General features: G+C 40.8%; 1 long non-coding RNA gene across 1 annotated transcript; it reads right to left on the reverse strand.

Annotated features, from left to right (window-relative positions):
* Positions 1–10855: 10855 nt before the first annotated feature.
* On the reverse strand, positions 10856–11895 carry LOC108416028. Its single transcript, XR_001857112.2, has 2 exons — positions 11664–11895; positions 10856–11554 (listed from the first exon to the last, which is right to left on the reverse strand). It is a non-coding gene; the product is annotated as an uncharacterized LOC108416028 (long non-coding RNA).
* Positions 11896–12245: the final 350 nt, after the last annotated feature.

Consider the following 12245-nt stretch of genomic DNA (forward strand, 5'->3'; position numbering starts at 1 on the left):
TTCTGTTCTTTACTGAGACACATTTTACTGTAAAACTGTAACAAAAGGAGAATCCAGGATGTACATAAATGGTTTGTCATAAAATAAATTCACTTCCATAAACATACTGTCACATGTCGTTACACGAATAAACTAATAAACGAACATTCACGTGCCCTTTAGCCAAAACTAGCATAGACAGAACTGAAGCCTAGTAGCATTAGCCTATTCTCACCTACGCTAGGAAACTGGTCTATAAACAGAATCATAAAAGAAACTACAATCAACACAAAATGCTACATAACATTGTGTGGTTCTTACACTTACAGATTATGAATTGCCAAGGCTCACAGATGATACGAGGATTGGTTTTGTGTTCGAAAGCTTGACCATGACACGGCTGCTTCCCTAACCTACTTGCTGCTTATAGCCACTCGCCATTAGATGGCACTAAGAGTCAAAAGCGGAAGAACAACAAATGTAGCAAGGCTGACCCCTTGTGACGGAAAAGAGAATTCAACTGTTGACCAACTGGGATTAAAACAAATGAACAAATCCTGCTGCAAGTGCGCGGGACGGAACAAAAGGGAACACTCAAATAACATCCTTGATCTGAATGAATGAAATATTCTCATTGAATACTTTGTTCTGTACAAAGTTGAATGTGCTCACAACAAAATCACACAAAAATCAATGGAAATCAAATTTATTAACCAATGGAGGCCTGGATTTGGAGTCACACACAAAATTAAAGTGGAAAAACACACTACAGGCTGATCCAATTTTGATGTAATGTCCTTAAAACAAGTCCAAATGAGGCTCAGTATTGTGACCTCCACCTGCCTGTATGACCTCCCTGCAACGCCTGGGCATGCTCCTAATGAGATGGCGGATGGTCTCCTGAGGGATCTCCTCCCAGACCTGTACTAAAGCATCCGCCAACTCCTGGACAGTCTGTGGTGTTGGTGGATGGAGCGAGACATGATGTCCCAGATGTGCTCAATCAGATTCAGGTCTGGTGAACGGGCAGGCCAGTCCATAGCTTCAATGCCTTCATCTTGCAGGAACTGCTGACACATGCACATTTGTGGCCTGCTGGAGGTCATTTTACAGGGCTCTGGCAGTGCTCCTCCTGTTCCTCCTTGCACAAAGGCGGAGGTAGCGGTCCTGCTGCTGGGTTGTTGCCCTCCTACGGCCTCCTCCACGTCTCCTGGTGTACTGGCCTGTCTCCTGGTAGCGCCTCCAGCCTCTGGACACTACACTGACAGACACAGCAAACCTTCTTGCCACAGCTCGCATTGATGTGCAATCCTGGATAAGCTGCACTACCTGAGCCACTTGTGTGGGTTGTACAGTCCGTCTCATGCTACCATGAGTGTGAAAGCACCACCAACATTCAAAAGTGACCAAAACATCAGCCAGAAAGTGTAGGTACTGAGAAGTGGTCTGTGGTCCCCACCTGCAGAACCACTCCTTTATTGAGTGTGTCTTGCTAATTGCCAATAATTTCCACCTGTTGTCTATTCCATCTGCACAACAGCATGTGAAATTGTCAATCAGTGTTGCTTCCTAAGTGGACAGCGTGATTTCACAGAAGTTTGATTTACTTGGAGTTATATTGTGTTGTTTAAGTGTTCCCTTTATTTTTTTGAGCAGTGTACATGCATTCATTTGTGGTTATAGATAATAGATTATAGGTTAGATCACAGGCTAGATCATTCATTTTGTGTTTATAGGTTATAGATAATAGATATGAGCAAATGCTTTTGCACTTTTAACTGATGTCACTAACTAAGGTTAAAAATATTATAACAAAACCAGCAACAGGTTCCTACTGCTGTCATGATCCCTTGACAAAGCTTGCTGGGTTGCAAAGGACAGTTTTAGTCATGTTGCAAGTTTCATGATGCACATGGATCTGATGCTCACAGATATGATAGATCTTTACCTTCTGTTCACAGCTTGCTTTGATAAACACTAGAATTATTCTTTTAATGCTGCTAACATTTTCTGGAACGTTGACCGCTGGTGCAACTGCCATTTGAAGTGGAACAGGAACATTTAAAGAAGAAGCTGGTAAGTGAGAAGCTGACTTCAGCCTCCTAAGGAGTTGAAAAATAGGAGGATGAGGAGATTGTAGCATTTTGTAGTCAGTGCCATACTCTTATGCCCATGAGTCTAAACATCACTTCTCTACGGCCAGAATGAATGGGGTTTGAAAAAAAAAGAGAGACCTCTATCGCACCCTGGTTTAAATACAAATGTTCAGAACCTGATATGTTTTGTCCTATGAACATTCTTCTCTCAAATATCACTGGAGCTTCTGAACTACAAGGTCAGTAAAGAGTTGAAATATATGAATATTGCTACATATAAGCTAATGCTACCATGCACAGAATTGACGTCAGCAGATGGGCAGCCTCCTTACATATTTTTCTCAGTGTGGTACCATCTTTCTACATACAGACTGAGGACAGATGAAAAGAAATCAGAATAAAAGAAGCATCTTTCCTGCAGCAGCGTTCTTCAACTTATACTCAATGAAACACGCGATATTTAATTTCTGTACATTCTGCTTGATTTTAAAAGCTCTGCAAACTTACCTGCGCTCAGCCTAATTACCAACACACACAAAATTTGTAAGCTGCTTCTCCCTCAGGGTCGTGGGGGGTGCTGGAGCCTATCCCAGCGGTCATCGGGTGGAAGGCAGGATACACCCTGGACAGGTCGCCAGTCCATTGCAGGGCAGACAGACAGACACACGCACTCACACAAACACTCACACCTAGGGGCAATGTAGCATGTCCAATTGGCCTAACTGCTTGTCTTTGGAATGTGGGAGGAAACTGGAGAACCCGGAGGAAACCCACGCAGACACGGGGAGAACATGCAAACTCCACACAGTGAGGACCTTGGTTGCCCAGCCAGGGAATTAACAACACAGCTAACTATTATTTTAATGTTGGTAACATTTTCTGAGGACATTTTCCAGCTTCTTGTTTGACTAGTCCCAGCTTAAATGGTGCAGCAGTTACATTGTGAACAGCTACACAATTTAAGGTGGAATAATGGGAAAGGCTAAAAAATATGCTGACTCCAGATTTACGCAGTTATTTAACAGCAGAGTGACAACTTATTTTTGCTGTCTCATAGAACTAACAGGCCAATATTAAGCTAATCACAACTGTTGCACCACTTAAGGTGGACCGAAAAATTCAGATAAGCAGCTGGTGAAAATACGCTATAGTTTTAACACCTAAAATACAGCCTAGTTTTTTTTTTGTTTTTTTTTTTTTTATTGCTTTTTTACAGGTCTTACAACACAAATACAAAAAAAGAAAAAAAAAACAACATTAAGAAAAAAAACAAAAGTACTAAGGCAACAATTACAAAGTACAGCCTTATAATCGTGAATCAATATGCAAATAAAATAATATGAAAGGAAAATAGAGAAATGAAAACAGTGAAACATTAATGTAAAATAAATAAATAAATAGGGGGGGGGGCTTGGGACTATTGCATGTTCAAGAGGGGGGAGTACCAATGTCCTCCGCAGGAAGCTGCGGGAGGGACCTGAAAAAGGAGATGAAAGGTGACCAGCACCTATAAAAGTTGTCCACTGAACCCCTCAAGCTAAACTTGATCTTCTCGAGGCGCAAAAAGAAAACAACATCTTTTAGCCAGAGGGAACGAGAGGGAAGAGAGCGAGACTTCCAGCTTATAAGAATTCTCCGCCTTGCCAATAACAGAGCAAAAGCTATAGATTCTAATTCACGAGAATTCAACCGAGTACTGCCGATGTAAATACTAAAAATAGCTAGTAGAGGGCAGGGGCTCAGATGTTTATTAAAGACTGTTGAAAGTGTAGAGTATACAGAATCCCAGAATCTCCCCAGTTTGCGGCAAGACCAAAACATATGAGAGAAGGTGGCCGGGTCCTCGTCGCAGCGGGGACAGGTTGGTGCTAATTGTGCTAATTTAGCATTGCATAGATGAGCTCTATGAATAACTTTCAGTTGCATTATGTTTAGTCTTGCACAAAAGGATGAAGAGTTAACTCTAGCCAAAGCTTCAGTCCACCATTTCTCGTCCATCTCAAGTCCTAACTCCGCTTCCCATTTAGTCTTGGCATCAGGAATCTTTACTTTATGAAAAGACAAGATCTTATTATAAAAAATAGAAATAAGCTTTCCCTCAGTTTTTGCAGTAAAAAAGTCCTCCCATGGGAGAGCAGGGGGGCATTCCGGAAACATGGGAAAAAGGGATTGTGCACAGTGACATATTTGGAAAAATCTAAAAAGGTCTGTTCTAGGAAGCCTAAATGTTGAGACTACTGAAGAGAAACTACGAAATGTTTCATCAAAGAGATCCTTAAAGGTGGTAATACCACTTCTCTCCCAGCTTATAAATCTAGTGTCCAGGGTTGCAGGTTACATATTGGACTTAAAACAGACGCCTCAGTAAAATGAAACATTTTGCGAAACTGAGTCCAGATCTTTAGCGTAGACACAACTAACGGATTGGAGGAGAAATGAGAGGAAAGTATGGGAAGAGAGGAATAAACCAAGGCGTGAATAGAAGACGAGTGACAGGAAAGGGATTCCATAATACACCATGCAGTCTCTGGGTTTTTAAACCAAAATGCCATTTTTTGTATGTTGGCTGCAAAGTAGTAATACATAACATTAGGGAGGGCCAAGCCTCCAGAAGAACTGGGACACTGAAGAATTCCTTTCCTGGTACGGGGGACATGACCACCCCAAATAAACCCAGTGACAGCCTTATCTATAGAAGCAAAAAAGGATTTGGGGAGAAAAATAGGAAGACATTGAAATAAAAACGAAAATTTAGGAAGGACATTCATCTTAATACACTATACCCTACCCGCTAAAGAGAGGGGAAGGCTACTCCACCTATGCAGGTCACTGCACATTTTAGTGAGTAGAGGGGAGAAGTTGGCATCCTGAATAAGTGATATTTTGCGAGTAATATTAACACCTAGATATTTAAATCCGTCAGGTGTCAGCCTAAAGGGGATTTCCGTTTGTGTAATTGTACAGGCAGCCGCATTAATTGGGTAAAACGTGCTTTTTGAGGAATTTAGCTTATAGCCTGAATATGAACCAAATTCTACTAAAATGGAATTAATAACAGGAATGGCAGACAGGGGGTGAGTTATATATATCAAGAGATCATCCGCATAGAGGGAAACTCTAATTTCAATTCCATACCTCATGATTCCTTGTACTCCAGGAGCAATTTTAAGAGCGATTGAGAGAGGTTCTATGGCAATAGCAAAAAGTAAGGGCGATAAAGGACATCCTTGGCGTGTGTAAAGAAAAATAATCAGAATATACAGAGTTTGTATGGACACGAGCTAATGGTGCAGTATAGAGCATCTTAATCCAGGAAATCAATATATTCCGAACCCAAATTTATTAAGAACAAAAAATAAATAGTCCCATTCTATACGGTCAAAGGCCTTCTCTGCATCTAGCGAAACAACAGCTTCTGGAATTTGCGAATTATCTGATGTATATAATATATTTAGAAGTTTGCGAATGTTAGAAAATAAATGCCGCCCTTTAATAAAGCCTGTTTGATCCTTTGATATAATAGAAGGGAGTACAATTTCAATGCGTTTGGCCAGAATCTTAGCTAAGATTTTATGCTCGTTACAAAGTAAAGTGTGATCTAGCTGCCGGGGAGCTAGGCTCTCTGTGAGGGTGCCGATGTGTCGTGGGAGGGGCTGCCCGCTGCGTGGGCTCGAGAGCCGGTAGAGTCCTTAGCATGTCGCCCCGAGCTAGCTCCCGCATTTAGCGATTGCTCCAGAGTTGACTGTGTGCGAGCCACGGTGGGTGCAGTTTTGAGCAAGCTTCTCTCTCTCATTTTGCGCGACATCACACTAATCCTGGTCCAGGTAAGAAAGGCGTCAGGGAGTTTTCAACAAGGTAGTAACTCTGTTGTCGCAAAAGCAACAAGAATATTAGTGTGTAGTTACGGGAGCGGTGCTAACGCGCGTCTATTCGGAACGCATACCTAGCCGGAAGTCCAAATACAGCCTAGTTTTAACACCGGTAGTATTTTTGATTAGGAGTTTTAGCCTATCAAAATGTCCTACCTAGAAGTTCCATTTACAGATAGAGAGCATTAGAGCATTTTGACAAGGTAACCACCAGAGAACTTGAAGAGAGCGAGTCCAAACTAAATGGGTTAAGTGAAAGCATTTGAACAAAATCATAGTTTACAAATGATTAAACATTTCTAATGTAAAAAATTTACAATTATTCCCTGAACACTGAGAGGCATAAAACATAATGCTGCTGTTACGTTTTTACAACCTTTCAAATCTGAATTATAAGATATTAAAACGATGCCTTATATGTCCTTGACGTCTCACTAGGTACTCAGTAGCAGTAATGGTAGGGTTCTGCTGCCCAAAACCTGTTTGCCCAAAGTTCTGGGCGAGTGATTAGAAGCTATTTTAACTGTTGATTTTGGCCACTGGGTGCCATTTGCTCCCATTTATTGAGGAATAACTCACGGGTGCCCACTGCTATTTAACAGTCCTGTTTTTGTGTAGCTTAATGACATCAAATTTATGATCAGTAGGATTAGCTATCATGTAGCACTATTAGTATTAAGGCTCTTTAACAGAAAGCTACAAAGCACGTTGTTTATTCTCATAGGTACAACCCATATTCCAATGAAGTTGGGACATTGTGTAAAACATAAATAAAAAAGAATGATTTGCAAATCCTTTTCAACCTATATTCAATTGAATACACTACAAAGACAAGATATTTAATGTTCAAACAGATAAACTTTATTGCAAATATTCACTCATTTTGAATTTGATGCCTGCAACACATTCCAAAGAAGTTGGGACACGGGCATGTTTACCACTGTGTTACATCACCTTTCCTTTTACCAACACAAAAAGCATTTGAGGACACTAATTGTTGAAGCTTTGTAAGTGGAATTCTTTCCCATCATTGCTTGATGTACGACTTCAGTTGCTCAACAGTCCGGAGTCTCTGTTGTCGTATTTTGTGCTTCATAATGCGCCACACATTTTCAATGGGAGACAAGTCTGGACTGCAGACAGGCCAGTCTAGTACCCGCATTCTTTTACTACGAAGCCACGCTGTTGTAACACGTGCAGAATGTGGCTTGGCATTGTCTTGCTGAAATAAGCAGGGATGTCCCTGACAAAGACGTTGCTTGGATGGCAGCATATGTTGCTCCAAAACCTGTATATTTGTACCTTTCAGCATTAATGGTGCCTTCACAGACGTACAAGTTACCCATGCCGTGGGCACTAACACACCCCCATACCATCAGAGATGCTTTCTTTTGAACTTTGCGCTGATAACAATCCGGACATTCCTTTTCCTCTTTGGCCCGGAGGACACAACGTCCATGATTTCCAAAAACAATTTGAAATATGGACTCGTCAGACACAATTTTTCTTTCACTTTCACTTTGCATCAGTCCATCTCAGATGAGCTTGGGCCCAGAGAAGTTTCTGGGTGTTGTTGATATATGGCTTTCACTTTGCATGGCAGAGTTTTAACTTGCACAGATGGAGCGATGAACTGTGTAAACTGACAATGGTTTTCTGAAGTGTTCCTGAGCCCATGTGGTAATATTTGTTACAGAATGATGTTGGTTTTTAATGCAGTGCCGCCTGAGGGATCGAAGGTCACGGGCATTCAATGTTGGTTTTCTGCCTTGCCGCTTACTTGCAGAGATTTCTCCAGATTCTCTGAATCTTTTGATGGTATTTTGGACTGTAGATGATTAAATCCCTAAATTCCTTGCAATTGCCCATTGAGAAACATTGTTCTTAAACTGTTGGACTATTTGCTCACGCAGTTGTTCACAAAGTGGTGAACCTCACCCCATCCTTGCTTGTGAATGACTGACCCTTTCAGGGATGCTCCCTTTATAACCAATCATGATACTGACCTTTATTTATTTATTTATGGCTGACGCTCTTATCCAGAGAAACTTACAATTTGATTGTTTTATACAGGAAGGCAAAGGTGGTGTTAGGAGTCTTGCCCAAGGACCCTTATTGGTATAGTGTAGGGCACTTACCCAGGCAGGGGATTGAGCCCCAGTCTACAGCATAGAAGGCAGAGGTGTTACCCACTGCACTACACCAACCTGTTTCCAATTACCCTGCTCACCTGTGGAATGTTCCAAACAGGTGTTTTTTTGAGCATTCCTCAACTTTCCATTTTTTTGTTGCCCCCGTCCCAACTTCTTTGGAACGTGTTGCAGGCACCAAATTCAAAATGAGTGAATATTTGCAGAAAACAAAGTGTAACCTTTTGAACATTAAAGATCTTGTCTTTGTAGTGTATTCAATTGATTATAGGTTGAAAAGGATTTGGAAATCATTGTATTCTGTTTTTATTTATGTTTTACACAACATCCCAATTTCATGGAAATGGGGGTTGTAAACAAATGAAACGAAAGAAAAAAAAGTTATACTCATGGGCATTGTTCACGTGGCAAAAAACCGAAAAAAAAGCGTGCCTTTAAAAGCGAAATGATTCTATCTGTGACTTGAATGTGAGGCGGCAACGGGCGAACTACGACTCTTATTCAGTATGAAAACTGGAAGAAGATGAGAATCCGCATAATATGAAGTGAATAACCCAGTAGGTTGGGCTGTAAGACTGCAAGCAACAAATAAGGCATTCTACTGCATGTACAGACTACATTTGAGGTCCACTGAGACAATAACACTTGATTTTGAACCAAAATAATTTTTATTTCAAAGTAAAGACCTATACAGGTCTTCTAAAGTAATTCAATAGAATGTATGATCAAGTATATGTAGAGTTACTATTAACTGTCTTAGACCTTCTGCTTAGCCCCACAGTGTGAACTTCCTTTCACTGTATCCATAGTTTAGTTTCAAAATAAAAGTTTGGTTAGCTTCACAGATCAATATAGCCCAAGAGTTCCCAGCCCCATAGAACCAATGGCTAAAGCAGGTTTCTGGTGTTGGCCATTTAAAGTATCTCATCACTCTAGTAGGCTTTAATAGAGGCTGACGTAATTTTAATTCAAACTTCTGTTTATTTCAAAGTAAAGGTTAGGTTCATAACATGACTGCCACTTCTAATGTCAGTTAGTTCCAATACAAGCCCTGACCAAGTCCCACAGTGCTTAGTTTCTGACATAAGACCAGACAAGGGTCTTATAGGTTTGTATACGCTGGATGACGCTGGAGGCCTATCCAGTTTTTCTAAGTTAATTCAGTACAATGTATCATCAATTACATGCAGACTCCCTATTAACTGTCTTAGGCCTTCTGTTTAGTAAAACATTATGAACTTCTTTTCACTGTATCCACTGTTTAGTTTCTAAATAAAAGTTTGGTTGAAAAGCTTTGAGTTATAAGCAAGCCAGCAGGGTCTCCCATCCAGTTAATGACCTTGCCCAGCTCTGCTTACCTTCATAGATCATTTCAGCCCTTGGGTTCCCAGCCCCATAGAGCCACTGGTTAAAGCTGACTTCCAGTGTTGGCTATTTAAAATATCCCACCACTCTATTAGGACTTAGAGGCTGACTATTTTAAGGTTCTTCATTTTAATCCAAAATTATGTTAATTTCAAAGTAAAGGTTAGGTTCATAACATGATTGCAACTTCTTTTGTCAGTTACTCTCAATAAAAGCCCTAACCAAGTCCCACATTACTTAGTTTCTAACATAAGACCAGACCAAGTGTTTTCATAGGTTTGTACACACTGGATGAAACTGTAGGCCTCCACACGTGTTGTAAAGATATTCATTAGCGTGTATAATCAAGTACATGCAGACTTCTTATTAACTGTCTTAGGCCCTCTGCTTAGGCCCACTGTATGAACTTCCTTTCACTTTATCCATAGATTAGTTTCAAAATATAGGTTTAGTTGAAAAGCTTTGAACTACTGGCAAGGCAGCATGGCCTCCCATACAGTTTGGACCAACCTTGCTTAGCTTCATAAATCAATCCAGCCCAAGGGTTCACAGCCCCATAGAGCCGTTGGTTCAGGCCGGCTTACTGTATTGGCCATTTAAAGAATCCTGCCACACTGTTCTGGCTCAATAGAGGATGACTTAACATTCTAAATGTACACACTAGACAAAGCCCTATAAGATGGACAAAGAACAGTGATGCAGAGCTTGGTGTTTAGTTCATTTTCTACACTTACATTTACAGCATTTGGCTGACGCTCTTATCCAGAGCGACTTACAATTTGATTTTTTTTTTTTTTTTTTTTTAAACATAGGTAGGCCAAGGCAGTGTTAGGAGTCTTGCCCAAGGACTCTTATTGGTATAGTGTAGGGTGTTTGCCCAGGTGGGGATTGAACCCCAGTCTACAGTGTAAAAGGCAGAGGTGTTAACCACTACACTAACCCAACCAACCACTTTTCTACTATTCCTTTATTGTGAAACTGCAAAAATACAAATAAATGCTTGTTAGCTCATGTCTCAAGTAAGCGCACACTCTTACAGAACATGAATCTCACCGACTGCAACCATATTAAGTTTAGCTGCCATTACGGAAGCAAAGCAACGCCGTGGTTAACAGAATGCTACAAAGCATGTTGCTTGTTCTCATAGTTATACGGATGACAAAGTAAAAAGAAAACAAGTTATATTTATGATCATTGCCCACGTGGCGAAAAGAATGGCTTTAAAAGCAAAATGAGCCTAACTGTGACTTGGATGTGAGGCGGCAATGGGCGAACTATGACTCTTATCCACTACAAAACCGGAAGTGAATATATTTGACCCGAGGGCTACCTTATTCGATTGTTATTCGGTAGCCAACCCAAAGAATTACCTAAATAAGGCACATAGAGACGTTAAGAGGCTGGTATATTAACAGGTTTATTAAGGATAGAAGATTTGACAGATGCACACATCATAGCGATATCAGACCCACTTCTAAAATCACGTCACCCTAGCACAATCTGGGCCTCGATGGATTATTAACTACTAATGGTAGAATAACCACGCAGAAAAAGGAACCACAATACCAGCCTGGGTTCAACCCCCCATAATAAATTACACACTACAATTAAATTAATTAAGTAGATGATGAAAAAAAAGTCACATAAAAATACTTCCAATCACCCACACTAATCAAATCAAAATAAACCAAACGTGACACTGCAACCTTCAATATAGGTGGGACAGAAACCCGGCTTAAATGGGCTGAATATCCTCTACCTTTCAGCGTGCTCTTCCTAATCGTCCTTCCTAAATTAAAAAGGCACCAGATTAACCAGGGGTAGAATATTAAGGGCTGCCCTGGGTCAAAAAGCCTCCCAATAATATACTAAAATATTCCTTTATTAACTATTTAAAATGATGTAACCAGAGATATAAAAAAAAAAGGGGAAGAAAAAAAAAAAAGTGGCTATTGTTGCTGGCCGTACAGACCGGTTAACTGTAACAGGTGGGATGCACAGCGCAACTTCACGTTGTAGTACTTCCAGATATCCCCAGGGGCTCACACAATATCTGCCACGCCACACTGCTGATTCAGAAAGCCCCCCACTCTCCCTTTAAAATAAATAAACAAACCATCGTTAATACACTAAACTGGGACCTCTTGTGGTTACTATTAATAAAAACCACCAATACCTGACAATACTACGACAGTAATACATACCATAACTGCCGGCATTTACAGAGTATTTAAACGGAAAACCAACCGTGCCTCGGTAAATGTGGGCTTCTCGCACACACACGGCGCCAGCAGGCTCAGTCACGTTCCTATGGTCTTCCCCAAAAGTTTAAAATGCAAGTTAACAACATACAGCTTCACGGATCTTCCCGACGCCGAGCTCAGATTTGCCTTCACGAGATCAAACGATGCTTCGTTCTGCCTGCGCGTGACTATATAGCGGGTGAAACCGAGATCAATCAAAACGCAAGTGTCAAAATAAAAGCCCCCTCTTGCCGATACAGAGCCACTAGCGGACAAGGACGCTATAAAAGTCGCTACAATTAAGCGACCATTTTCAATCTAACGGTCTCACCTTCTGCCCTATGCTTCTACCCATCACATCTAAATCTACAAGATCCTCAGGAATAACAGAAAGACTCAAAATACCAGTTAGTATATGTAATAAGATTAATTAGACAGTTGAGTGGAGGTGGCTTATCATGTCTGATTTTCCCTTAAAAGCATATTGAAGTTGTTAAAATGGAGGAACAGTGGTGCAGTGATCTCAGCTTCGCTTTTGAAACC

This window comes from Pygocentrus nattereri, chromosome 1, assembly GCF_015220715.1.
Source record: "Pygocentrus nattereri isolate fPygNat1 chromosome 1, fPygNat1.pri, whole genome shotgun sequence".
Classification (NCBI taxonomy): Eukaryota; Metazoa; Chordata; class Actinopteri; order Characiformes; family Serrasalmidae; genus Pygocentrus; species Pygocentrus nattereri.